The sequence below is a fragment of the Lithobates pipiens genome, unplaced genomic scaffold (assembly GCF_037356315.1).
Source record: "Lithobates pipiens isolate NorthernLeopardFrog02 unplaced genomic scaffold, aLitPip1_a1.2 Scaffold_8, whole genome shotgun sequence".
NCBI lineage: Eukaryota > Metazoa > Chordata > Amphibia > Anura > Ranidae > Lithobates > Lithobates pipiens.
Genome location: NW_027507903.1, coordinates 123,362,348 through 123,390,221, shown reverse-complemented (window position 1 = coordinate 123,390,221; position 27,874 = coordinate 123,362,348). Strand labels below are relative to the sequence as shown.

Below are 27,874 nucleotides of genomic sequence, written 5' to 3'. Positions count from 1 at the left end.
CCCCCGAATAGGGGTCTTGTACACTGTGTATGGTAGTCGGCTGTATAGTATAATAATATTTTTTGGGATCACAAAAATTACTATCACAAAATTATTTTGAATGTTGTGGATTTTACATGTAGTGTGGGTGCTTTTTAGGGATTTTGACTGAGTGTTCGATCACGTTAGTGAAGAACTGTGTGTGCTCACCTTTTTTAGGATAAGGAATATAACTGACTTGTAGTGGCACATGGTCGAATTTGGAATAATAGAAAAAATTAGTTGGATATAAACACAAAACAATAGGTTTGAGGTAGCGCCATTAGCCCATTATTACCATATATACTTAAATAGAAATGCAGTAGTGACGTGTGCAGACAGTGGTGTGCAAAACCATGCGACAAGCACATGGTTTCAAACACAACCGTGTGCACATTCCCACTGCTACCAATGATGTGAGCCATACCATGTACCTTGTATGGATATACTATAGTTCCCAAGTACACAGACCTGTTTACTAAGGAGTTTAAATGCGATCGCCATGGAGTGGCCAGTTCCCTGGTAAGGCATAAACAAACATCCTTAAAAGAGCAAACAGATCCGTCGTGTCCATGGGAAGGTTTCCGCACCCAATGGTCTTCCACTAGCGTCTGTATGTGCGAATACCCTCACATGAGCGGATTACAGCAAAACTGACACTGGGGGACATCTGACAACATACATTAATACAATTTTTCACAACAGCTCCTCCTCTTTGTCATATGCTCCCATGTGTCCCTTGATGAATCTTGATCATCTTCTTACACCTGGAAATTAATTAGTCCTTACAGTCCATATGAGTCCATAAAAAAGAAAAACATGGCTTGACATGTAGATACTGTTCTTCAGGAGTAATGACTTATAGGGAAGACACAACATGGTGAGCTGTAGTAATCCTCTGTGTCTTGTATGTGGGCTGGGCTTCGGGGGGTTTCATCGTGGAACATGTGGTCACCTGCTCGGGCTCTGGTCACGTGTCCAATCAGGCAACAGGAGCACCTTATCACGACATATAGAAGGAATAGAAACAGAAATAACATAAGTATAAATACCCCTACTTCCTTCAACTATGATCCGCTGCAAAATAAAAAATGTAATCCCCAAAGATTTCCAGACCCTTAAAAGGACTTCAACCGTCACTAGCTTGTAGGAATCTAAGCCTTATCCATGTGAGCCTGAACTTTGTCACTAGTATCCCCAATCCAGGTATAACAATCTTTACTCATGAATTCCCAGAAATACCCCTTGGACTGTGGGAACTTCCTTGTAGCTTCAACAGTTACATGAAACATCCCATCCTCAATGGATGAGAAATTGTTCACTCGTTTCATAAGCTCAAGCCCCCACAGTGTAAAAGCAAGTCCCTTCTAGCTGTCCCTGCCATTCTTACCTTCTCTCGCGCCATCAGATCCTCATGATCGGCTGCAACATAAGATGCTGGGATGAGTTTGACCAGCACATATGAACCTCTTGCATTAGGGGAATTACCTTATAAGCTGTAGATCCGCATTAATACCAAACTAAAGTTGAAGCACACTTGTGGGCTACCTAGTTATCCCGATACCAAAGCTGGCAAGAACCAGAGCTATTGTTGAAAATATAATTAATATTACCCTCTAGAGATGTATTGTTAAATTCTATTGACAAGTGTCTGTTTGGATTTTACTAGTTTGTCAAAACTCCTCACACCAATATGAACATCACATATAGCATGTATCGCCGTCATCGCTGGGGCAATAGAGCTTGGTGGAGATTCAGAGTAGACCCCACCATGTGTCCTGTTCGCTTTCTTAGCAAGTTGGAAAATACACTTAAAAAATATAAATAAACAAGTCCTCATCCTTTGGTGTAGTTGAGCAGCTTCTTACAGTGGCTGGCCTGGTCTTGTCCATCAAGCTTCTTTACAATGACCCAGTCACCCGGATAGAAAGAATGTAAACTGGTTATTGTGTCAGGGTCCAGGAGGGACTCAGGAACCCTGTGGTGGACCTTTTGAAGTTCATGTCACAGTGACTGCACCCACCCCATCAACCAAGAATGTTGACAGCTGCCGAGGAAAGTACAACTCTGGTCTTGGTTGACCTCCAAACAAACCTCATATGGCAATAACCCAGACATGTGGGAACTGCATCTTACCATCTGTGGTGTAATACCTGGAACCATTGAAAAAAAGGTTCCTATGGGAGTGTCCTTCACCAGACTGCTGATTCAAATTCCATCAAAGGAAGAAAGTCGTGGAACCTGTCGTTCCTACTAGGTCACAAACTTAGCTAGAATTAGAGCGGTTAGTATTATTGGTTTGAAAATTGTGATTCTCACCATTATCCTCGCCCCTTTTTCCTCCTCATTACAAACTGGAGGAAGATATGCAGGGATTAGAATGGTGCAGAAAAAATTACAATGAAAGTGTAATAGACAATGATACTTTTACCTTCTTATACAACTGCACACACACGTTCTGAAACTCCCTTGACCTAACCTAATTCTTTTTAACCTGCAAAAGAATGGTAAACAATACAACATTCATGTACATTGGTAAATTGTCACTGACATTCCTCAAACCGATAAGAACTAAACCCTGTGTAACCCTTACTTTCTTGTTCTTACTAAAATACAACACCCGCGACAGGCAGAGAGGGCTGTCGTGGTAGGTTCAAACATATTCTTGTTACTATATACAAACATGAGACAAACATTTAGATACAAATGTGGGGGAGATATTTCATTGTTCCCAAAACAAAAATGAAAAAACAAAAACAGCCAGATGAAATGCTGCCTTCACTCTTTTAGTGATAGAAAAAAATACAATGAGAAGCACAAGAGCATCTCGGAATCTTGTATGGACCAGCCATACAAAGTCCAAAAACAGGCCTGAGAATTTTATATTTCAATATTTTTATTGAAAATAATTAGAAATAAATTCAGAAAGTACTTTTAGATCAATCTCCAAATTTTCACAATAACAAAATTAGAAACATCCAAAGTATAATTATCCAAAGCCTTGCATAGTCTGTTAATATGATATCACAAACGGTAATCATAGGATATTTTCAGATAAGTCTACTATTCAACAAAAAGGAATACCAATATGTGGCATCAACAAATTTCAAGTGCATAAGCAATTAGTTAAACCCCTTTCATTTTAACCAATGTTCAACATCGCATCCATATAAAGTGGTGTCCCAAGTTTATTCATAGTATATTCGGGTTCCTGTAGAGGAAACGTAAGTTGAGGGGGGCAGTGGGTAAAACATAGTGAAAAGCTTTGGTATCATCTCCTTATAAAGTCAGTTTCAGGAACTTGGTGGAGTTCTGAGTCCACCCAGAAAATATTGGGATTAATCCCCAAAGAAACAAAAGTAGAGGTGAAAGGAAAGCAGAGATAGGGAGAAAAACGAAAAACGAGGAGGAAGAGTTCAAGAGGGTCAATCCAGGGCTCGTTAGGGAACTGAGATGTGCGGATCCACGGGTCCCAAATTTTGAAAACATTTTTGGACGTATTATGGAGTGTGTGAGTAAGTTTATAATTTCCCACTTCCAGTTACGTTTATTTCTGACATAATCGAACAGGATATTTGTTTGTTTCCAATGCCTGGCCACTGTAATCCTGGCCACTAGTAATATATATGTAATTAATTTAGTTACTTTCCTAGGTATCTCTTCAGGTAGTCTGTGGAACAAGGCTATTTCTGGAGATCTACGGATATTTATTCCTGTCACTGAGTTTATTAAGTTAAATATCCTGATCCAAAATTGAATCACCAGTGGGCATTGCCACCAGATGTGGTGCATTGTCCCTGGTTGGCCACAGCATCAAAAGCAATTGGGTGATGCAGATGGGTGCATTTTAGCTATTCGAGTTGGGACCAAATACCAACGTAACAATGTTTTATAATTGGCTTAGATTAGCGTGGTATTGAGAGAGATTTTGAATAGGCTATAGGCAACTTCTTGCCACTCACTTAAGTCAAAACTGAGGTTCAGGTCTTTTTCCCATTGTGTCATATAGGAAAGCTTTAAGGTAGGTTCTGTGAGGAAAGTATATACCTTAGATAATAGTCCTTTCCCTTGGGTCCTTGCTTGACATGACAACTCAAACATTGTAAGCGTAAGTGGTTCAATGATTAGATTAAGTTTGCGTCTGACAAAGGATATAATTTGGTTATATCTAAATATTTCACTGCTAGGTATTTGCATTTTTTCTTTAAAATGCTGTAAAGAATATACCTGATTGGCATCAAGATAGTCCCCAATTCTCAGCAAGCCTTTATTAAGCCACCAGTGAAATGATTGTGGTACCAACCCGGGTGGAAACTCTGGATTACAGAAGACAGGAGCTAAAGGAGTGTGTGGTGATGATAAGGGTGCCCGATGACGTACTCTATCCCAAACAATAAGTTTGATAGGGATGGGCATAGAATAGGAGGGCGTAATCGGCTAGGGAGCCACATCAATGCCAAGGGGTGACAAGAGAGTGCTTCCAGAGAAACCCATAGAGGTGCAGGGCCTATAGCAGTAGTTTGGGCAAGTTGGGAGATCTGGGTAGCTTGATAGTAGTTTAGTAAATTAGGAAGCCCGAGACCTCCCTTCAAGTTTGGTGTATATAGTATCTGTTTGTTAATGCAAGGTCTTTTATTGCTCCAAATGAAGCAGAGAAATTTGGCTTGTAGGCACTGCAGATCTCCTCTTGGGACCGTTACTGGTAGGGTTCTAAAGTAATAAAGTATCCTGGGTAAAAGTGTCATCTTAACTGAGTTGATTCTGCCAAATCATGATAGGGAATAATCTGCCCAGTTGCGAAGGTCTTCTTTTAATTTTCAAAACAATGGGGGATAGTTAGCTTTATAGAGTCTCAATAGTAGGTGTTAATTGGACCCCTAAATATGAAAGGGAGTGCGATGCCCATTGAAAATCCTAATTTTCCTGAAGGCTCCGTACCATTGAGTGGGGAAGTGACACATTAAGAGCTGTTGTTTTACGAGGGTTCAAGGAGAGGACAGCGAGCCGAGCAAACTGTTCTAGTAAAGAGAGCAAATGGGGTAAATTGACTTGAGGGTTTGTAATATACATAAGGACATCATCAGCAAATAATGCGCACTTATGTACCTGTTGCCCGCAATTGATATCAGAAATATTAGGGTGATTCCGAATTGCCATGGCCAAAGGCTGAATAGCTATTGCAAAAAGTAAGGGAGATAGAGGGCATCCCTGTCTTGTGCCACGTTTGATAGTAATTGCCGACGATTTGTAGCCCTGTATGGAGACCTGAGCTGACGGAGATCCATATAAAGTTTTCAATAGGGATAAAAAGCTGGGACTGAATCCGAAAGCCTCTAGTGTAGTCAGGGGCGTACCTAGAGCATTTGGCACCCGGGGCGGATCCTACATCTGGCACCCCCCCCCCCCCCACCATAAAATGTAAAAACACCCACGTGTCCCCTGCATACCTCTGCATCCTTCAATATCTTTTTGTCACTACTGTGTACCCCCCCTCTCCACAACTGCACCTCTGGACCCCTTTAAATTACAAAGCTCCCTGCACCTCTGGACCCCTTTACATTACACAGGACCTTGCACCTAAGGACCTCTTTACATTACACAGCCCCCTGCACCTCTGGACCCCTTTACATTACACAGCAGCCTGCACCTCTGAACCCCTTTACATTACACAGCTCTTGTACCTCTGGACCCATTTACATAACATAGCACCCTGAACCTCCTGACCCCTTTACATTACACAGTGCCCTGCACCTCTGGACCCCTTTACATTACACAGGACCTTGCGCCTAAGGACCTCTTTACATTACACAGCAGCCTGCACCTCTGGACCCCTTTACATTACACAGCTCTTGTACCTCTGGACCCCTTTACATAACATAGCACCCTGAACCTCCTGACCCCTTTACATTACACAGCCCTTGTACCTATGGATCCCTTTACATTACACAGCACCCTGAACCTCTGGACCCCTTTACATTACACAGCACCCTGCACCTCTACACCCCTTTACATTACACAGCCCCTCACAGCTCTGGACCCTCTGCATGTTACACAGATCCCCTACAGTGCAGACCCCCCTCCCTACCATACAGACCCCCATCTACAGCGTAGACCCCCCTACAGTACAGAATCCTCCCCTACAGTCAGGGCTGGACTGGGAATGAAAACCAGCCGTGGAAATTATTACATACCAGCCCCATAGCATTATTATACCAGCCCAGAAGCATAACGTCATTATTTTCTTGTTCATAAAAGAGAAAACCACACATTTTAAAGCATATTTGAAGAGTGCATTATATATGAATAGGACACATATAAAAGCACATAGGGCTATATGTATAACCAGCTTAGTTATGTAGCATGAGGCTGTATATTCTGCAATATTTTCATTTTTGGTAAACTCATTCAATGAATCCAAGCTCTGCACGATAACATGCACTGCATTGGTGTCACAGTAACCATGAACAAAGTTCAGGAATATTACTTATCCCATTGTTTTGCAAATCTATGTACACTAAAAACTGTATTTGCTGTATTCACTGTTTTACTAACCTGACAAGCTTATTATTCTAAATAGGAAACCTTCATTTTGTTTGCAAATATTAAAGATTCTAACTACCAGCAAGAATGAGTCCTTACATTTAAAGAGCACCTGTCATTTCATATCCACCATGGCAGCGCCTGTTAGCGGGCATCCACTCGCCTGCTGCCCCCACGTCACCCTAACCTTGTTGTGTCACTGCCACATCACCAGCCATCCCATTAAAGTGAATGGGACTCACGGTGAGTCAACCGCGGGTCAGAAGAGGAGCCGCTGCGGGATAGAGATGACAGTTGCTCTTTAACCACATCCCACCCGGCCACTGCACACATACGGGCGGGTGGGCGCTTCCTCCTTCTAAATGGACGTTCAAGAATGTTCCTCAGAAGGAGGGGGATCACGCGTGTGCATGCCCCTGCAGCGGCGCAATCCTGATGCGCTTGTGTCACTTCGACAATCACAGCCGCCATGTGATGTAAATAGAGAGTCATTTGCTAGGCGATCGGCTCTCCTCACACGGAAGCTGTCAGTGAGGAGAGGAGAGCGGATCTCTGCAGCCGGCTGGTGATCAGTGACTATGAGCTGTTTTTTTACAACTTTTTACACACTGATCACCAACCTAGTGTCCCACACATGTCCCAACACAATGTAAACACACAAAGTCCCCAAAATAATGTCCCCACACAGTAAAAACACCTATCCCTCACATATATAACAGTAAAATCACATGTCCCAATGATCATCTGCACACATCTGTACATGATCACACAAACCTACTATTATACACTTAACAGGATTTTTTTTTTTACCAAAGACATGTAGCAGAATACATTTTGGCTTACATTTATGACAAAATTAGATTTTATTTTATTTCTTTTAAAATAGAAGGAAGAAAATATTGCTTTTTTTTTCAAAATTTCCGCTTTTCTTTCGCTTATATTGTAAAAAAAAAAAAAATGAGTCATGAATAAATACCAACAAAAGAAAGCTCTATTAGTGTGAACAGCATTGCATGACCGCGCAATTTTCATTGAAAGTGCGAGAGCGCTGCAAGTTGAAAATTGGTCTGGGAAGGAAGGGGGTGAAAGTGCCCAGTAATGCACACAAATTGCCAGCACACCATTACCCTTTACACATGTATGGTGTTAGGGTGTATCAAAATTTAAGAAGTGTTTACTCTGTCCCTTAATGCCCACCTCCTTTTTATAGGGCACACACAGTGTATAGGGACATATAATGTAAAACATGGTGGTATTTCCCCACCCAGGGGAAATACAACCGGGCAGTGGCGGTGCATCCATAGAGGGTGCAGGAGCGCAGCCCCCTCTCTCCTGCACCCGTCAATCTTCATTAGATAGATTCATGCATTGCATGAATCTATCATCGCCGCTGCTGCCCCCTATTCAGTTGTCCGGCCCCTTGCCAGGCGCCAGGCATCTGAATTACAGGGGGTGTTTTTGGAAGTGCCTGATTAGAGCCGTGGGCACTAATAGGCTTCCAAATTGGTAAACAGCGGGCACACTGCTGTGCGTTTGCTGCTTACACAGTGCTGTGTTAGGGAATCAAATAAATTGCTTCCCTAACACTGATCCGCCTCTCAGCCAATCAGGTGCATCGGGTCTGGTTACCTGTCACCTGATTGGCTGAAGCGAGAGGCGCTGTGATTGAATGCCTATCAGGCGTCCAATCATAGCAGGAGCAGGAGAGGACGGGAGAAGACATTGAGGACTTGGAGGGAGCGTGGAGGACAACGCTGACCCGAGACAGGTAAGGGGGGACACTGGCAGCATTTGATGGGGCAAACTGGTGGCAGTTGATGGTTACACTGGCTGCGTTTGATGGCACAGTGGTGGCAATTTATGGGCACAGTGAGGCTGCAATTGATGTTTTATTTTCTTTTTCAGTACTTTGCGCCCCCCCCCAAAAAACTGCAAAAACATATTTAAAAAAGCACTCTTTTTTTAGCTGCAAAAAATGATAGAGAGAGAGAGAGAGAGACAGACAGGGAGAGAGACGGGGAGAGAGAGAGTGGCTGCGTTTGACGGGCACGATGGCTGCGTTTGATGGGCACGGTGGCTGTGTTTGACGGGCAGGATGGCTGCGTTTGATGGGTACAGTAGTGGCAATTTATGGGCACAGTGAGGCTGCAATTGATGTTTTATTTTATTTTTTCAGTACTTTGCACCCCCCCCCCAAAAAAAAACTGCAAAAACATATTTAAAAAAGCACTCTTTTTTTAGCTGCCAAAAACGAGAGAGAGAGAGAGACAGGGAGAGAGACGGGGAGAGAGAGAGAGAGTGGCTGCGTTTGACGGGCACGGTGGCTGCGTTTGACGGGCAGTGTGGCTGCGTTTGACGGGCAGGGTGGCTGCGTTTGACGGGCACGGTGGCTGCGTTTGACGGGCACGGTGGCTGCGTTTGACGGGCGCAGTGGCTGCGTTTGACGGGCACGGTGGCTGCGTTTGACGGGCACAGTGGCTGCGTTTGGGCACAGGGGCTGCGTTTGACAGGCACAGTGGTGGCAATTTATGGGCACAGTGGTGGCAATTTATGGGCACAGTGAGGCTGCAATTGATGTTTTATTTTATTTTTTCAGTACTTTGCGCCCCCCCCCCCCCCCAAAAAAACTGCAAAAACATTTTAAAAAGCACTTTTTTTTAGCTGCAAAAAATTAGAGAGAGAGAGACAGGGAGAGAGACGGAGAGAGAGAGAGAGAGAGAGTGGCTGCGTTTGACGGGCACTGTGGCTGCGTTTGAGGACACGGTGGCTGCGTTTGACGGGCAGGGTGGCTGCGTTTGACGGGCAGTGTGGCTGCGTTTGACGGGCAGGGTGTGACGGGCACGGTGGCTGCGTTTGACGGGCACAGTGGCTGCGTTTGACTGGCACAGTGGCTGCGTTTGACGGGCACAGTGGCTGCGTTTGATGGGCACAGGGGCTGCGTTTGACGGGCACAGTGGTGGCAATTTATGGGCACAGTGAGGCTGCAATTGATGTTTTATTTTATTTTTTCAGTACTTTGTGCCCCCCCCCCCAAAAAAAACTGCAAAAACATTTTAAAAAGCACTCTTTTTTTAGCTGCAAAAAATTAGAGAGAGACAGGGAGAGAGACAGGGAGAGAGAGAGAGAGTGGCTGCGTTTGACGGGCACTGTGGCTGGCTTTGACGGGCGCGGTGGCTGCCTTTGATGGGTACGGTGGCTGCCTTTGACGGGTACGGTGGCTGCGCTTTTGACGGGCACGGTGGCTGCGTTTGACGGCCACGGTGGCTGCTTTTGACGGGCGCGGTGGCTGCCTTTGACGGGTACGGTGGCTGCCTTTGACGGGTACGGTGGCTGCCTTTGACGGGTACGGTGGCTGCGTTTGACGGGCACGGTGGCTGCGTTTTTGACGGGCACGGTGGCTGCGTTTGACGGCCACGGTGGCTGCTTTTGACGGCACGGTGGCTGCTTTTGACGGCACGGTGGCTGCTTTTGACGGGCACGGTGGCTGCTTTTGACGGCACGGTGGCTGCTTTTGACGGGCACGGTGGCTGCGTTTGACGGGCACGGTGGCTGTGTTTTTGACGGGCACGGTGGCTGCGTTTGACGGCCACAGTGGCTGCTTTTGGAGGGCACAGTGGCTGCTTTTGACGGGCACGTGGCTGCTTTTGACGGGCACGGTGGCTGCGTTTGACGGGCACGGTGGCTGCGTTTGACGGGCACTGTGGCTGCATTTGACAGGCAGGGTGGCTGCGTTTGACGGGCACGGTGGCTGCGTTTTTGACGGGCACGGTGGCTGCGTTTTTGACGGGCACGGTGGCTGCTTTTGGAGGGCACAGTGGCTGCTTTTGGAGGGCACAGTGGCTGCTTTTGACGGGCACGGTGGCTGCTTTTGATGGGCACGGTGGCTGCGTTTGACGGGCACGGTGGCTGCGTTTGACGGGCACGGTGGCTGTGTTTGACGGGCACGGTGGCTGCTTTTGACGGGCACGGTGGCTGCGTTTGACAAGCACGGTGGCTGAGTTTGACGGGCACTGTGGCTGCGTTTGACGGGCAGGGTGGCTGCATTTGACGGGCACAGTGGCTGGGTTTGGAGGGCACGGTGGCTGCGTTTGATGGGCAGGGTGGCTGCGTTTGACGGGCACAGTGGCTGCGTTTGGAGGGCACAGTGGCTGCGTTTGACAGGCACAGTGGCTGCATTTGACGGACACAGTGGCTGCGTTTGGCACAGTGTCTGTGTTTGATGGGTACAGTGGTGGCAATTGATATTTGTTTTTTCAGTACTTGGCACCCCCCCCCAAAAAAAACTGCAAAAACAAATTTAAAAATGCACAGTTTTTTTACTTGCAAAAAATTAGAGAAAGAAGAGAAACAGGGGGAGAGAGAGAGAGAGAGACAGACAGGGAGAAGGAGAGAGAGACAGGGAGAGAGATAGATAGAGAGATAGATAGAGAGAGAGTGACAGAGAGAAAGAGAGAGAGTCAGAGAGACAGAGTGAGAGCTCAGGGCAGCAGGGGTACCTTCTTCTGTTCTGATCCAGGGGCGGCCGTCCTCCTATTCTCCTCGTGCAGACGGTGCAGTCTAGTGGGCGGGCCGAGTCAACGCAGAAGAAGAAATCAGCGGTGCTGGCGCAGCACGGGCTGAAATTCAATTAGGAGTCAGCGTCCTCATGCTCCTCCCCTCACTCTCAGGCATTTCAATGGGCGGAGCCGGGGGCGGAGCCAGATCAGAAGAGGCGGCACAGGCACACACAGGCAGTGCCAGTGCATTGCAAAGTTCGGCGGCCGCCGCTGCAGTTTATTGGGCTGACGCCAGCCAGCACAGGGACAAAAGCGGCCCCAGGGCACTGAATGCAGACGGCCTACCGGGAAATTTCCCGGTATCCCGGTAGGCCAGTCCGGCCCTGCCTACAGTGCAGACCCTCCTACAGTACGGACCCCTCCACCCTATAGCGCAGACCCCTCCCCCCCTACAGTGCAGACCCTCCTACAGTACAGACCCACCCCCCTACAGTACAGACTCCCCTACAGTACAGAATCCTCCTACAGTGCCGAATCTTCCCCTACAGTACAGACCCCCCCCCCCCTACAGTGCAGGACCTCTTCTACAGTGCAGGAACCCTTCTACAGTGCAGGAACCCTTCTACAGTGCAGGACCCCCTACAGTGCAGGACCCCTTCTACAGTGCAGACCCCCCTACAGTGCAGACCCCCCTACAGTGCAGGACCCCCCTACAGTGCAGGACCCCTTCTACAGTGCAGGACCCCCCTACAGTGCAGGAACCCTTCTACAGTGCAGGACCCCCTACAGTGCAGGACCCCTTCTACAGTGCAGGACCCCCCTACAGTGCAGACCCCCCTACAGTGCAGACCCCCTACAGTGCAGGACCCCTTCTACAGTGCAGGACCCCTTCTACAGTGCAGGACCCCCCCTACAGTGCAGGACCCCCCTACACTGCAGACCCCCTACAGTGCAGGACCCCCTACAGTGCAGGACCCCCCTACAGTGCAGGGCCCCCTACAGTGCAGGACCCCTTCTACAGTGCAGGACCCCACCTACAGTGCAGGACCCCCTACAGTGCAGGACCCCTACAGTGCAGGACCCCTATAGTGCAGGACCCCTTCTACAGTGCAGGACCCCCGTACAGTGCAGGACCCCCCTACAGTGTAGGACCCCTTCTACAGTGCAGGACCCCCCCTACAGTGCAGGACCCCCCCTACAGTGCAGACCCCCTACAGTGCAGGACCCCTCCTACAGTGCAGGACCCCCCCTACAGTGCAGGACCCACCACAGTAAAGAACCCCCCTACAGTGCAGGACCCCTTCTACAGTGCAGGACCCCCCCTACAGTGCAGACCCCCCCTACAGTGCAGGACCCCCTACAGTGCAGGACCCCTTCTACAGTGCAGGACCCCCCTACAGTGCAGCCCCCCTACAGTGCAGGACCCCCTACAGTGCACTCATTATTACAGATTTCTGAAGGCACAGCTGAGCTACTTCCAAGGTATTTTTATTCTCGGGTCTCGTACCTCCAGACATCAAAAGTACTTTCCAAAGGAATAAACCTTACTGTACCCTCTGACCATATATGCCAAAATTTAAAGGTTCTCATGTCCAGAGCCCCAAACCCAGATCTCATGTGCAGTGCAGCTGTCTGACTGGTGTGGAGCCTCATTTTTTTCCTCCCACGCATTGACCAACATTACCCATGACGATTCGAATCGCTTATGAAGTGTCCCTGCGTCCAGGGCACCCTTGCACTAATTTTTGGAGCAGTACTGCTTAGTGACCATTTTTACAGTACTAGTACCCAGCGTTTCCAATTGACTTACACGGCCTCCCATTATGCTAGCGTACTAATCCTCACATTTACATGCTCTACAACCGATTATCATCCGCCCTATAAATGTGTTGTCAGACAAACTACAAAAACACCATGAAATCCTCCGCTTATTCAAAACAATCTTATGGCTCCTATCTGTACCTGGATGTTACAACAATAATATGGATGCCTCCTGTTTACTCTCTACCCAAAACTGTATTATAGTATAAAACTTAATTACATTTAAAAATAAAAATGATTTTGTCATCTTCCAAACACGAGTCAAAGGACCCCAAGCTCCTCCCACCAACTTCCTGTTGTACATCACATAATATAAATGAATAGGAAGAGGGAGGGGGAGGGGAAGCCCAGTCTCATACCCTGTCCATCAAAAAAAAAAAAATCTATGGTGTAACAAAAGCAAAAAACTGAAACTCCTGCAAAAATACGGCTGAAGGAGGTCAACCAAAGCCTTTCAAAAACAAAAACAACACACACCATTTTAAAAGTACAAAAACTGAAAAGATTGAATTCACGTAAAAAGAAACTGTGCCTTAAACCGCACCTCTATAAACCAAAATAGCAATTTCAACCAAACACAGCAGACACAAAATGACAGCCAGGACAAACGAAAAGAAACAAACTCAGAGTTAGAAAGTCAACAGAACTCCCCCATGCTACTACCTAGAAACCTAAGACCCCCCTCCCCACAGGGTGTAAACAGCTCCTATTGTAATGTACCTACAATACATGGCCACTTGGATATGCGACAGGCATTTCAACTTGAAACCAAACCCTTTAAAAATATTTTTACACTTATGGGGGCATGTGTCTTGGTCCCATACAAAGGTAAAAATCACAATTCATCCATTTCTATTTCTCATATACATCACAAACTTATTACACAACATACAGTTACACGGCTTGCTCAGTCATACACAGCATTCACTTTAGGTTTGTATTAAATGGGACCTATAGTGGATTTAAATATAGGTGCTTCCCCAATTAATATACCTACTTACAATGACAAAAATATAACCTACAATAAAAGTCCTGTCATTATACAGAAAACGACAAAAAAAACATAAGGTTCTCTGCCTGGCAGCTCTTACCTCTTTCAGCGCACAGAGAATCAAGAACCCAAACACACAACAGCAAAAATGTTCAAAAAACTTGAAGTATGGTTATCGTACCATAGGCAGGCCTTTGCTGGTCTGGTTCTGGAGGTCTCTTCCCGCTTGAGGTCTGCTGAATTAGGAAGAGCTGTTGGCTTACTTTACGGCCTGCCATGATGTCAAGGAAAATCTAAGCTTCTCCCTATAAGCTATAATTTCTCTGAGTTTAAAAACACAAAAAGCCCTCTTATATAATGCCGGGAAAGCGTGCCCGTTTATGTCTCCAAGTAACAAAAACAGATGCTGTTATCACCTCAAGCTCAGTATCAATCCTGCCCAGGTAGCTAAGTGGCTTTTATTTATAAACACATCAATAACAAAAGAGGCTGCTGACTTCAGAATAAGCCAATCAAACATTTGTATTCATTCAAAAGAACCAATGACAGACATGCATATTTGTCTTCACTAACCTCCCCAGCATGCTATCCTGGGCCCATATACTCCTAGCCTAGTCACTTAACAATGTATTTTGTCAGCTCCATTGTAGTGCTTTACCCAAAACACCCCCCAAAATGTGTACAAATGTTATGTGTGTGCTTAAATTCATGCAGAGTGCCAGAGGCTTTTTTTTGGGGTCCCAAAATAATTTGGAACCCTCCCTCCCCCCAACTGCTAAGTCAACCGATACCAATCCTCTATCTGCTGACTTTGCCAAACCCATACACACTATACCTACCTCTTTTGTGGTCAGATTTCTGGATGAATTCCCCAAAGCATGTAGTGCAAGGGCCAGCTGGAATACTTTCAAATGCTACTGTTTAAAGTTTTGTTCTCCTATTATCTTGATAGGTAAATGCAGAATGTAAAAATGTGCTTCTATTTGTACAGGGTGTATTTGATATTTTGTATTATGACACTTCTTACCTTTCCAGTGGGCTGCCAATAGTGTAAGTAAGGAGGGGCTGGCCAAAGTAACACACATTATTTATGCATTCAGCTCTCAATGAAGTGTAGAGGGTTACCTGTCCAAAACATCTCCCCCCCCCCAAAAAAAAAATGTTGATGTCAGGTAAAATCTAAGCTTCTCCCTATAAGTATATCATTTCTCTGCGCTTAAAAGCACAAAAAGCCCTCTTATATATTGCAGAGAAATCTGTTTATCTTTCCAAGTAACACAAACAGATGCTGGTATCGCCTCAAGCTCAGTATCAATCCTGCCCAGGTAGTAGCCAAGTGGCTTTTATTTATACTAAACACAATGATAACAAAAGAGGCTGCTGATTTCAGAATCAGCCAATCAGACATTTATATTCATTCAAAAGAACCAATGACAAACAGGCATATACTCAAATAGAAATGCAGTGGTGACGTGTGCAGACGGTGGTGTGCAAATCCATGCGGCAAGCACATGGTTTCAAACACAACCGTGTGCACATTCTCACTGCTACCAATGATGCGAGCCATATCAAATTATGGCTCAGTGGGCCATAATTATGTATGGTTATACTATAGTTCCCAAGTACACAGACCTGTTTACTTAGGAGTTTAAATGCGATCACCATGAAGTGGGCAGTTCTCTGGTGAGGCATGAACAAACATCCTTAAAAGAGCAAACAGATCTGCTGGGTCCATGGGAAGGTTTCTGCACCCAATGGTCCACCAGCGTCTGCATGTGCAAATACCCTCACATGAGCGTATTACAGCAAAACTGACACCGGGGGACATCTGACAACATACATTAATACAAATTTCCACAACAGGGCTGGCCGAAGTAACACACATTATTTAAGCATTCAGCTCTCAATGAAGTGTAGAGGGTTACCTGTCCAAAACCCCCCCCCCCCCCTAAAATTTTTAAATGGGCCATCAGACGGGGTGAGGAATCTGATAAGTGTATCTTATATTTTAGTCTTTAACCACTTCCCACCCGGCCAATGCACATATACGGCCGGGTGGGAGCCGTCTACTCCTGATAGGACGTTCAGGAACGTCCATCAGGAGGAGCGGGATCGCGCGCGTGCGTGCCCGCGCAGCGGCGCGATCCCGATGCGCCCGTGTCACCGGGACACGGCGCATCTCAGATCGGCAGGAGGGCTCTGTGATTGGCCCTCCTGATCACATGACGGCGGTGTCCAATCACGGCCGTCATGTGATGTAAACAAACAGCCGGTTGCTAGGCAATCGGCTCCTCCTCTCCTCACACAGAAGTCATCGCTGAGGAGAGGAGAGCAGATTGCTGCAGCCGGCTGATGATCAGTGAGTATGGGCTGCTTTTTACAGCTTTTTACTCACTGATCTTCAGTCTAGTGTAAACACACAACACACCATACAGTATAAACACAGTCCCCACATATGTCCCCATAACACACATGTCCCCAAAACATACATGTCCCCAAAAAATAAAAACACATGTCCCTAATAATAAAAACATGTCCCCCACATATGTCCCACTAAAATCACTTGTCCCAATGATTATGTGCACACATATGTACGTGATCACCTGCACACATATGTACATGATCATTTGCGTACATATGTCCGTGATCACACAAACCAATTATTATACACTTAACGGAATTTTTTTTACCAAAAACATGTAGCAGAATACATTTTGGCTTAAATTTATGACAAAATTAGATTTTATTGGATTTCTTTTAAAATAGAAAAAATAAAATATTGTTTTTTTTCCAAATTTCCGCTTTTTTGCGCTTATATCGCAAAAAATAAAAAACGGAGTCGTGAATAAATACCACCAAAATAAATCTCTATTTGTGCGAACAAAATGATAAAAATTTCATTTGGGTACAGTGTAGCATGACCGCGCAATTGTCACTGAAAGCGCTAGAGCGCTGAAAGCTGAAAATTGGGCTGGGAAGGAAGGGGGCGAAAGTGCCCTGTATTGTAGTGGTTAAAGACTCCTTCAAAAAATTGTTATACTGATGTTGGCCAGAATGTTTGTGTCTAATCTGCTTGCAATGTTATGTGCAAAATGACTCTTTAAATTTTTTTCTGTTTTGACTCCATAGTTTCCTTCAATGCCACGGGAATGGCAGAATGTGACTTCCCAGTTTGCCAACCGTTGGGACTTTCCCAACTGTGGAGGGGCTATTGATGGGAAACACGTTCACATCGTCCCGCCACCCCATTCGGGGTCATTCTATTTTAACTATAAGGGGTTTCACAGTATTGTGTTGATGGCGGCGATGTCGGCAACATATGAGCTCCTCTATGTGGACGTGGGGAACAATGGCCGGATGTCGGATGGTGGAGTCTTTGCCCAGACAGAGTTTCCGACGTCTCCAGAGCGGTGGCTTGGGATTGCCACCTGTAGAAGAGAGCGTGGAAGGACTCCCGTTTGTTTTTATTGCTGATGAAGCATTTGGTCTGGGTGATCATATGATGAGGCTATTCCCCCAGAGGACATTCACCCCAGAAAAGAGGGTTTTTAATTACCGGCTGGCCAGAGCTAGAAGAGTCGTGGATAATACCTTCGGGATAAAAAGAAATGCTCCAAGGTATGTAGTCTCAGTTGGGCCTGAGGCTGGGCTTCGTGCACCCACATTGACGGCCCTGGAAGCTGGCTGTCCTGGCTTGCCCCCCCAAAGCGCTCGTGAAGTGTGGCAGAAATATGTTGAATATTTTACGGGTAGGGGGGCCATTGCTGTGTCAGAACATTTTTAAATATATTCAAAATTAAAAAAATGATATGATAACATTTTCGATTTTGATTCATGCTTGTGTTTCTTTTATCTGTCTCCTAGTGCATTTGTAGTGCCAAGTGGTTTTAACATTATTTAAATAACACCCATTGTCACTGTAAACACCAACTTAATACTAAAACTGTTATGGAGCATTGAAAGAAGAAGCCACACATTGTTGAGTAGAAAGCCTTTTACTCCATGCACATTCATATGTGCGTTCTAAAACTTTTTCTATTTTTGAGAAAGTTTTACCTTGAATTTTTTGAAAAAAGTACAGAAACAGGCATGTTTCCAAAAATAACATACACAACTCTGGAACTTACAAAGTTCAGCATTTTCAAAAATTAAGGCAATATCAGACATTATAGTGTCAAAAATGTGTTGATATTGCCTTCATCAGATGGGGAGAAGTCACCCCTGTAAAAGCCAAATTTAGAAGATGCACACAAATTGTGAGTCAAAATGGGGATTTTCTTTTTGATCCCATACCTCATGTCAACATGTGCTATCTCCCATCATGGGGGATCAATGGACGTGTTTTGGGGGTGCAACCACTTCCTTTCACATACTAGAGTTTGGAGGAAGGGGTTGCACCCACAAAACATATACATTGAAATCCCCTGATGGCTGATAGCACATGTTGACACACTGTGCATCTTCCAAATTTGGCTTTTAAACTGTATTAAAACGTTATAAAAAATTTGTTAAAAAAATAATGTAATCTTTTTTGGATTTAGATTCTCCCAAATACATCAATCATGTTCTTCAGTCTTTGTTCAATCTCCGTGGATTTTTGTTTGATAAGTTCTAAATCCTGACTACAACACATTATCTCATGGATAAGCCATTATGCACTGTCACTGGTGAATATAGTTTTTCTTCCACAACCTGCACATCACCTAAAATAAAAATACACACCAGGTATTATAAATACGCAGGCATACATCTATTACGTGAATTTGTGGTCTTCTGTACTCAGCCTCTATTTGTGACCAGGCTGTGGAAGTCTCACACATGTGGTATTGCTGTACTCAGGAGGAGTAGGATAATCTATTTTGGGGTGTCATTTTTGGTATGTACATGCTATGTGTTAGAAATATAAATGTATAAATGGACAACTTTGTGTTAAAAAAAAAAAAGCGTTTTAACCACTTCCCACCTGCCGGCCATCATATGACGTCCCTGAATTTGTGTGGAGATATCTGAATAATGGGTGCAGCTATAGGCATCATTCATATATCAGCTTTTTTAGTCGGTAATTCCCTACACCATAAGAATGATCATAATGGCTGTTCTGCTGCATGATCGTTCTTACGGGAGGCGAGAGGGGACGTTCCCCCCTCCCGCCGCCCTCCGGTGCTTCTACCGACTCACCGCTACGATCAAAGCCAGGATCGTTTTTTTTTTATTATTTCAGGCTTTCCAGCCTAGAGGTGAGATGTGGGGTCTTATTGACCCCATATCTCACTGTAAAAAGGACCTATGGTCATACCATATTCCTATTACAAGGGATGTTTACATTCCTTGTAATAGGAATAAAAGTCATCAAAAAAATTATTTTTTGGGAAAAAAGTGTCAAACTAAAATAAAGTAAAATGAACAATAAAAAAAAAAACATTTTTAAAGCGCCCCTGTCCCCGTGTGCTCGCATGCAGAAGCGAACGCATACGTAAGTCCAGCCCACATATGTAAACGGTGTTCAAACCACATGTGAGGTATAGCTGCGAACGTTAGAGTGAGAACAATAATTTTGGCCCTATACCTCCTCTGTAACTCAAAACATGTAACCAGTACATTTTTTTAAAGCGTAGTCTATGGGGATTTTTAAGTAGCGAAGTCTGGCGCCATTCCACGAGTGTGTTCAATTTTGAAGGGTGACATGTTAGGTATCTATTTACTCGGCGTAACTTTATCTTTCACATTATGTAAAAACATTGTGCTAACTTTATTGTTTTGTTTTTTGTAAAGCACAAAACTTTTTTTTTTCCAAAAAAAACGCGTTCGAAAAATTGCTGCACAAGTACTGTGCGAGATAAAAAGTTGCAATGACTGCCATTGTATTCTCTAGGGTCTTAGCTAAAAGAACATATATAATGTTTTGAGGTTCTATGTAATTTTCTAGCAAATAAATGATAATTTTTACATGTAGGAGAGAAATGTCAGAATTGGCATGGGTGCTCCCTGCATGTTAGGCCTCTGTATGTGGCCACGCTGTGTAATGCTCCGTACACACCAGAGTCCGCCGGACAAGCCGCCCGTGTGTGGGCTCCGGTGGACTTTTTGTTCCCAAAAGTCCGGCGGACTTAGAAAGAAGTTTTGACTCAAAACTGCTAGTCCGCTGGACTTTTGAAATGAACGGACTTGCCCCCACACGGAGAAAAGACCGTTCATTTTGAACGTGGCTCCATGTAGCTGGGACTAGCGAAGGAAGTCAATGCCGCCGCCTTCATCGGCGAGATTGACACCTCGCTGGCCCCGTCACCTGGTATGGACTTAAAGGGGAAGCCCTACACCGAAAAAACGTAGCCTGGCCGGTCAGGAAAGGGGGTGGGGACGAGGGAGCGCCCCCCCCCCCCCCGAGCCGTACCAGGCTGTGTGCCCTCAACATGGGGGGTGCTTTGGGAAAGGGGGGCCCTGCGGCCCCCCCACCCCAAAGCACCTTGTTCCCATGCTGATGAGGACAAGGGCCTCTTCTCAACAACTCTGGCCATTGGCTGTCGGGATCTGCGGGTGGGGGGCTTATCAGAATCCGGGAGCCACCATTAATAAAGGGGCCCTCAGATAAAGGGCCCCCACCCTATGTGATTGAGTATGGAGTACAATGTACCCCTACCCATTTACCTGGTGAAAAAAAGAGTAAATAAAAAAACACAACACATGTTTTTAAAAAAATGCATTGGACAGCTTCAGTGGTCTTCCGTCTTGGGGGGTCTTCTCGTCGGACTCCTCCACTATCTTCTGCTCTTTTGCTAGCTCTTTTACTAGCGGAGAAGCCCAGCTTTCTTCTTCGTCGCCGCCGCCGCCCGGGGGTCTTCCCCCTCTTCGGGGGACTTGTCCCCCTCTTTGGTTCTTCTTGTCGGGCCTCCGCTTTCTTCTTCCAGCACTTTTACTAGCGGTGGCCCGGTCTTCTGTCGCCACCACCTTCTCTTCTTCTTCCTTGAGATGTTGACTCGATGTTCTCTCTCTGGCTGCAATGACAGGGACGCGTTGTGCGGCGACTTATATAGGGACAAGGGGCGGGGTCACCAGGTGATGTCACGTGATGACCATCTCCCTTATGATGTCACAGTCCTAGAGGATGCTGGGACTGTGACATCATAAGGGGGCGGGGTCACCATGTGACCCCCGCCCCTTGTCCCTATATAAGTCGCCGCAAAATGTGTCCCTGTCATTGCGGCCAGAGAGAGCGTTGAGTCAACATCTCAAGGAAGAAGAAGAGAAGGCGGTGGCGAAAGAAGACTGGGCCACCGCTAGTAAAAGAGCTGGAAGAAGAAAGCGGAGGCCTGGCAAGAAGAACCAAAGAGGGGGACAAGACCGCCGAAGAGGGGGACAAAACCCCCAAAGTCGGAAGAAGACCTCCGGACCACGGCGGTGATGAAGAAGAAAGCTGGGCTCCTCCGCTAGTAAAAGAGCAGAAGATAGCGGAGGAGTCCGGCGAGAAGACTCCCCAAGACGGGAGACCACTGGAACTGTCCAATACATATTTTAAAAAACATGTGTTGTGTTTTTTTATTTACACTTTTTTTTCACCAGGTGAATGGGTAGGGGTACATCATACCCCATACTCATTCACATAGGGTGGGGGGCCGGTATCTGGGGGGCCCCTTATTAAAGGGGGCTCCCGGATTCCGATAAGCCCCCTGCCCGCAGACCCCGACAACCAACGGCCAGGGTTGTCGGGAAGAGGCACTTCTCCTCATCAACATGGGGACAAGGTGCTTTGGGGTGGGGGGGGGCGCACCCCAAATAAAAGTAAAATTTTAAAAGTGAAATATTCCTTTAAATTTCATACCTGGGGGATGTCTATAGTATGCATGTAAAGTGGCGCATGTTTCCCGTGTTTAGAATAGTCCGAATAGTCTGAATAGTGCGAGAGCAAAATGACATTTCTAAAGGGAAAAAAAGTCATTAAGTAATAGCGGTTATAGTGAATTGTCGGCTATAGTGAATTATCTATGGTAGAAATCAAAAGTGCTAATTTTAAGGGTTAATATGCAAGTTATTGTCATAAAAAAAGTGTTTGGGGACCTGGGTCCTGCCCCAGGGGACATGTATCAATGCAAAAAAAAGTTTTAAAAACGGCAGTTTTTTCGGGAGCAGTGATTTTAATAATGCTTAAAGTGAAACAATGAAAGTGTAATATTCCTTTAAATTTTGTACCTGGGGGGTGTCTATAGTTTGCCTGTAAAGTGGCGCATGTTTCCCGTGTTTAGAACAGTCCAAGTGCAAAATTACATTTCTAAAGGAAAAAAAGTCATTTAAAAGTACTATCGCTAGCGTCGGCTATAATGAATTGTTGTCTGGCAATACACATAAAAGTTCATTGATAAAACCGTCATGGAATTTTCCCCACAGGGGAACCCAGAACCAAAATAATTAAAAAAAATCGTGGGGGTCCCCCCAAATTCCATACCAGGCCCTTCAGGTCTGGGATGAATATTAAGGGAACCCCTCGCCAAAATGTAAAAAAAAACAAAAATCCATACCAGACCCTTATCTGAGCACGCAACCTGGCAAGCCGCAGGAAAAGGGGGGGGGGACGAGAGAGCGCCCCCCTTCTGAACCATACCAGGCCACATGCCCTCAACAATGGGAGGGTGCTTTGGGGTAGTGGTCCCCCCCAAAGCACCTTGTCCCTATGTTGATGGGGAGAAGGGCCTCATCCCCACAACCCTTGCCCAGTTGTTGTGGTGGTCTGCGGGTGGGGAGCTTAGCAGAATCTGGAAGCCCCCTTTAACAAGGGGACCCCAGATCCCGCCCCCCGTGTGAATTGGTAATGGGGTATGTACCCCTACCATTTCACAAATAAAGTGTCAAAAAGGTTAAAAAAGACAAGAGACGGGTTTTGACAATTCCTTTATTAATTTCTTCATCTTTCCATGCTTCTTCTTCCATCTTCTTTCTTCTGGTCTTCCTTCTGTGTTCTTCTTCTTCCTCCGTTTTCTTCTTCCTCCGCTTCTTCCTCTGCATCTTCCTCCGGCTTCTTCTCTGCTTCGTCCTCCACATGAGCCACCTCAGTGGGAGTCTTCCACTGCGTGACGCTTCTGTGAGGTGACAGTTCTTATAAAACGGAGGGCGGGGCCACATGGTGACCCCACCCCCTCTGACGCACAGGGACTTCCCTGTGGCTTTCCCCATGTTGTCAGAGAGGGGCGGGGTCACCGGTTTATGTAAATGGGTGACCCCAACCCCCTCTGACAACACGGGGGAAAGCCATAGGGAAGTTGGGACATCAGTGGCCTATACTGATTCTAGATTGAGGCCTATATTGGGATAAGATTAGGAGAGTTTAGCCTGATATTAGTGTTTTAGTCTTGTGTTTTGTCTTTCAGCAAAAAAGAAACAATTCAAAGACCCTGAATTCATGGGCCAGTTCATAGACAAATACAGGGATATGCGCAATTTGTGGGAGGTTACAAACCCCTTATAATCGCAATAAACCAGCTAGGAAGGCATCGCTGGAGAAACTGCTGCAATTTGTGAATACGCATGTCTCAGACACAGACATCGAGTTTGTGGAGAGGAAAATTGGTAGCTTGGGAAGCATGTATAGGAAGGAGCTTAACCAGTTTCCGACCAGCGCACGCCGATGTAAGGCGGCAGAATGGCACGGTCAGGCATATTGGCATACAGGTACGTCCGATCTTTAACGCCGCCGCCGGCGGCGCTCTCACGTGCTGGTCGGGACCCCCGTGAGTCTCACGGGGCGGCTGAACGGACAAGTGACGCCAATCTCTGCTCCACTGGTTAACCCCTTCACTGCCAGTGTCATTTACACAGGAATCACTGCATTTGTATAGCAATGATTGCTGTATAAATGACAATGGTCCCAAAAATGTGTCAAAAATGTCTGATGTGTCCACCATAATGTCGCAGTCACAATAAAAATCTCTGATCGCCGCCATTACTATTAAAAAAAAAAATTATTAATAAAATTGCCATAAAACTTTCCCCTATTTTGTAAACGCTATAACTTTTGCGTAAACCAATCCATAATCGCTTGTTGTGATTTTTTTTACCAAAAATATGTAGAAGAATACGTATCGGCCTAAACTGAGGGAAATTTTTTTTTTTTATATATTTTTGGGGGATATTTATTATAACAAAAAGTAAAAAATAATGCGTTTTTTTCAAAATTGTCGCTATATTTTTGTTTATAGCGCAAAAAATAAAAACCGCAGAGGTGATCAAATACCACCAAAAGAAAGTTTTATTTGTGGAAAAAAAAAGGACGTCAATTTTGTTTGGGAGCCACGTCGCACGACCACGCAATTGTCAGTTAAAGCCACGCAGTGCCGAATCGCAAAAAGTGGTCTGGTCTTTGGCCAGCAAAATGGTCCGGGGCTGAAGTGGTTAATAAGATCCAGGCTTCCATGAAATCAGGAGCAGCAGCAGAGGATGTGTATGTACCCAGTCTGTGGTACTACAACACAATGTGGTTTCTGGAAGACTAGATGGAAGTCAGGGAATCACATTCTACACTTCCATCCACCCTTCCCTCAACCCCAACTGAGGCTTCCGAGGACCAACCTGGGCCTTCCATCCTGGAAGAAGTTGAGGAGCCCAGCTGAAGCCAGGTATAGTATTTTTTTTACATATTTATTGTCTGAAAATGATTGTTGTTAACTAGATGTCATTATTGCTAACAAATTAATGATTTAAAAAAAGGTGTTTGACATATCAATAGACAGTAGAGGCCAAAAATGAATGTGACAAGAATGAAAAATGCTGGGGTCAGAATGATAGTCTTTTCTATTTCTTTATTTTTTTTAAATAACAAACATGTTATACTTACCTCCACTGTGCAGCTCGTTTTGCACAGAGTGGCCCCAAACCTGGTCTCCTGGGGTCCCCTGGCGGCTATCTCCGCTCCCCCCCGCAAGGACTCAACACCTTCATGCGAGCTCCCTCGCATGGTGCGGAGTGCTTGCGGGCACGCTCCTGTGATACAGCCGGCGGCCATAGCCACTCACTGTATCACTCGGACTCACCCCCGGCACGTTGCGTCATTGGATGTGATTGACAGCAGCGCGAGCCAATGGCTGCGCTGCTTTTAATCCATCCACTGTAACCAATGAATGGCCAGGCTGAGCGGCGAAGAGGATTATGTGCATTCGCCCATCCTCCTCCTTCCACAAGCCCACCTCCAGAGCCACAGCCTCCAAGGAAGGCTGCAGGGAAGCGTGGAGGGAAGGCTGCAGGGAAGACAAGAAAGTGATGGCCTGGGTTCAGTCTGGTCTGACAGAAAATGCATGCTGTTGTAGTATCACAGCCTGGGGACATATAAGTCATCTGTTGTTGTTCCTGATCTCTGGGAGTCCTGGACCAGATTGTTCTCCCCATTATACGGACTTCTCAAGCTACCAATTTTTATTTCAAAAGAGTTGATATGTGTTTCTCCAGCATTGCCTTCCTCTTTATTTTGTTATTATGAGCCAGAATAAATGGAGATTTATTTTTTAGAAAATACTTGCCTCTGTGTTTTTCTTAAAATAGGACAGTTTGTTTGTAAGTAGGCAGGTACATTTCAAAAATACAAGGTCAAATTAATAAGGGACACCAACCAACCTCCTTGAGCTTTAAAAATACAAGATAATAATGTTGTTGTGGAAACTTAACAAAAAAAAAAAAAATATGGAGATCACTAGAAAATATTTTTAAAACAATGAAAAAAGCAGGAGATCTTGATAAAGAAAAACAAACGATGACTCTAAAAAATAATTCTAGACATTATGGAGATTGGGCTTTAAAAAAATATATATATTATTCAGGAGATCACAAGAAATAATAAAGAAATACGTTTGTGAGAACTCCGTGTGAATATGAGCAGCAATACAACTTCATTCTTCTAGCATTCTAAAGAAGAAGAGAATGCGCTGCATTAAACTAAAAAATGTCAGCGTGACAAATGTGCCATCTCCATTACAAACGGTCATTTTACCAGATCGAGCGCTTCCATCTCGTACTTCAATCTGAGCATGTGTGAGTTTTGGCGTGTTGGAATTGCATACAAACAAACAGATTTTCGGATAGGAACTTTGTCCGACTGAAAAATTGAGACCCTGCTCTCAATCTTTTGCTGGCCGAAATTCCGCCAGCAAAAGTCCAATGGAGCATACACACAATCGCATTTTCCAACCAAAAGCTCACATCAGATTTTTGCTGGCGGAATTTCCGATCGTGTGTACAGGGCATTAGGAAATTTGCATTTTCACTGCTGACCACCCACATCTTTCTGTAGAAGATTCTGAGCAGTTCAGTAGATACAGCAGCAGATTTATCAGCTCTGGTGACTGGACATGAATTATGGGGGTGAGCTCAGCAAATTAGTTTTGGCTAAATTGGGAAACAACTGAAGGAAGAGGTTTTGGCAATTGATGGAGCCATATGTACAAAGAATTCAGATAGGACCCTATCTGTTTCTAGTGGAGGCAGGGCCACCATCATGAAGGGGATCCATGCTGTGCACTACAGAATCAATTTCACAGCTCCCTCATGCGGTTCTTCACCCTAAAGGGGAAGTTCCGCTAATCTGATCCCTCCCCCCCTCCGGTGCCACAATTGGCACCTTTCAGGGGGGAGGGGGGTGCAGTTACCTGGATAATCCAAGTATCTGCACCCACTTCCGGGCAGACCGCCGCAGACGCTCCGCCCCCCCATTGTGTTCTGGGAAACACACAGTTCCCGGAGACACAGCGGGGGACCATAAGAGACGCGCAGCGCGACTCGCGCATGCGCAGTAGGGAACCGGGCAGTAAAGCTGTAATGCTTCACTTCCCGATTCCCTGACAGAGGATGGCAGCGGGGGCAGCAGCGAGACGAGCGATCGCTCGTCATCTGCCGCCGACATCACTGGACCCTGGGACAGGTAAGTGTGATTTTATTAAAAGTCAGCAGCTGCAATATTAGTAGCTGCTGGCTTTTAATATTTTTATTTTAGGTGCAGAACCACTTTAAGTTCTCGCGTCATTGACTCAGGAATCAAGCTCGTTACTGCCACCTCTGGCTACGATGTGCATGCGCACCCCTTGTGTGACAGTGATCTGCCTGTACTGTGCTTCTCAGCAACATGTCAGCTTTGTGAAAACGAGCTGGGACCAGGTAGGAAGCTACAAGTAGGGGCTGTGAAGGTAAGGGAGGGGGGCTTTTTGTGTACAGGGAGGGGCCAGAGGCTTATGTGTGTACAGATTTGTGTATGTGGGGCTGCCATATAAACAGGGGTGTGTGCATGTGTGTGTGTGTGGGGGGGGGGGCTGACATATATACAGGTGTGTGTGTGGTGGGGGTGCTAACATATATACAGGTGTGTGTTGGGGGGTGGCTGACATATATAAAGGTGTGTGTGTGGGGGGCATATATACAGGTGTGGGGGATGTTGACATATATAAAGGTGTGTGTGTGGGGGGCACTGACAAATATATAGGTGTGTGTGTGGGGGGGGCTGACATATATACAAGTGTGTGTGAGGGGCTGACATATATACAGGTGTGTGTGGGGGCTGACATATATACAGGTGTGTGTGGGGGGATGACATATGTACAGGTGTGTGTGGGGGGGTTGACATATATACAGGTGTGTGTGGGGGGGGGGCTGACATATATACAGGTGTGTGTGGGGGCTGACATATATACAGGTGTGTGTGGGGGGATGACATATGTACAGGTGTGTGTGGGGGGGTTGACATATATACAGGTGTCTGTGGGGGGAGGCTGACATATATAGAGGTGTGAGGGGGGCTGACAAATATACAGGTTTGGGGGGCTGACAAATATACAGGTATGGGGGGGGCTGACATATATACAGGATTGAGGAGGGCTGACATATACACAGGTGCGAGGGGGGATGACAAATATACAGGCTTGGGGGGCTGACTAATATACAGGTGTGTGGGGGGCTGACATATATACAGATGTGAGGGGGCTGACATATATACAGGTGTGTGTGGGGCTGCCGACATATATACAGGTGTGTGTAGGGGGCTGAC

At 45.8% G+C, this 27,874-nt stretch overlaps 1 protein-coding gene across 1 annotated transcript in view; it reads right to left on the bottom strand.

Annotated features, from left to right (window-relative positions):
• Positions 1–414: 414 nt before the first annotated feature.
• LOC143960579 (uncharacterized) overlaps positions 415–27,874 on the bottom strand; it is a 151,434-nt gene continuing 123,974 nt past the window's right edge. Inside the window, exon 13 of the mRNA XM_077469323.1 lies at positions 415–1,017. The gene's annotated coding sequence lies outside the window, so the exon portion shown is untranslated. The remainder of the gene's footprint in view (positions 1,018–27,874) is intronic.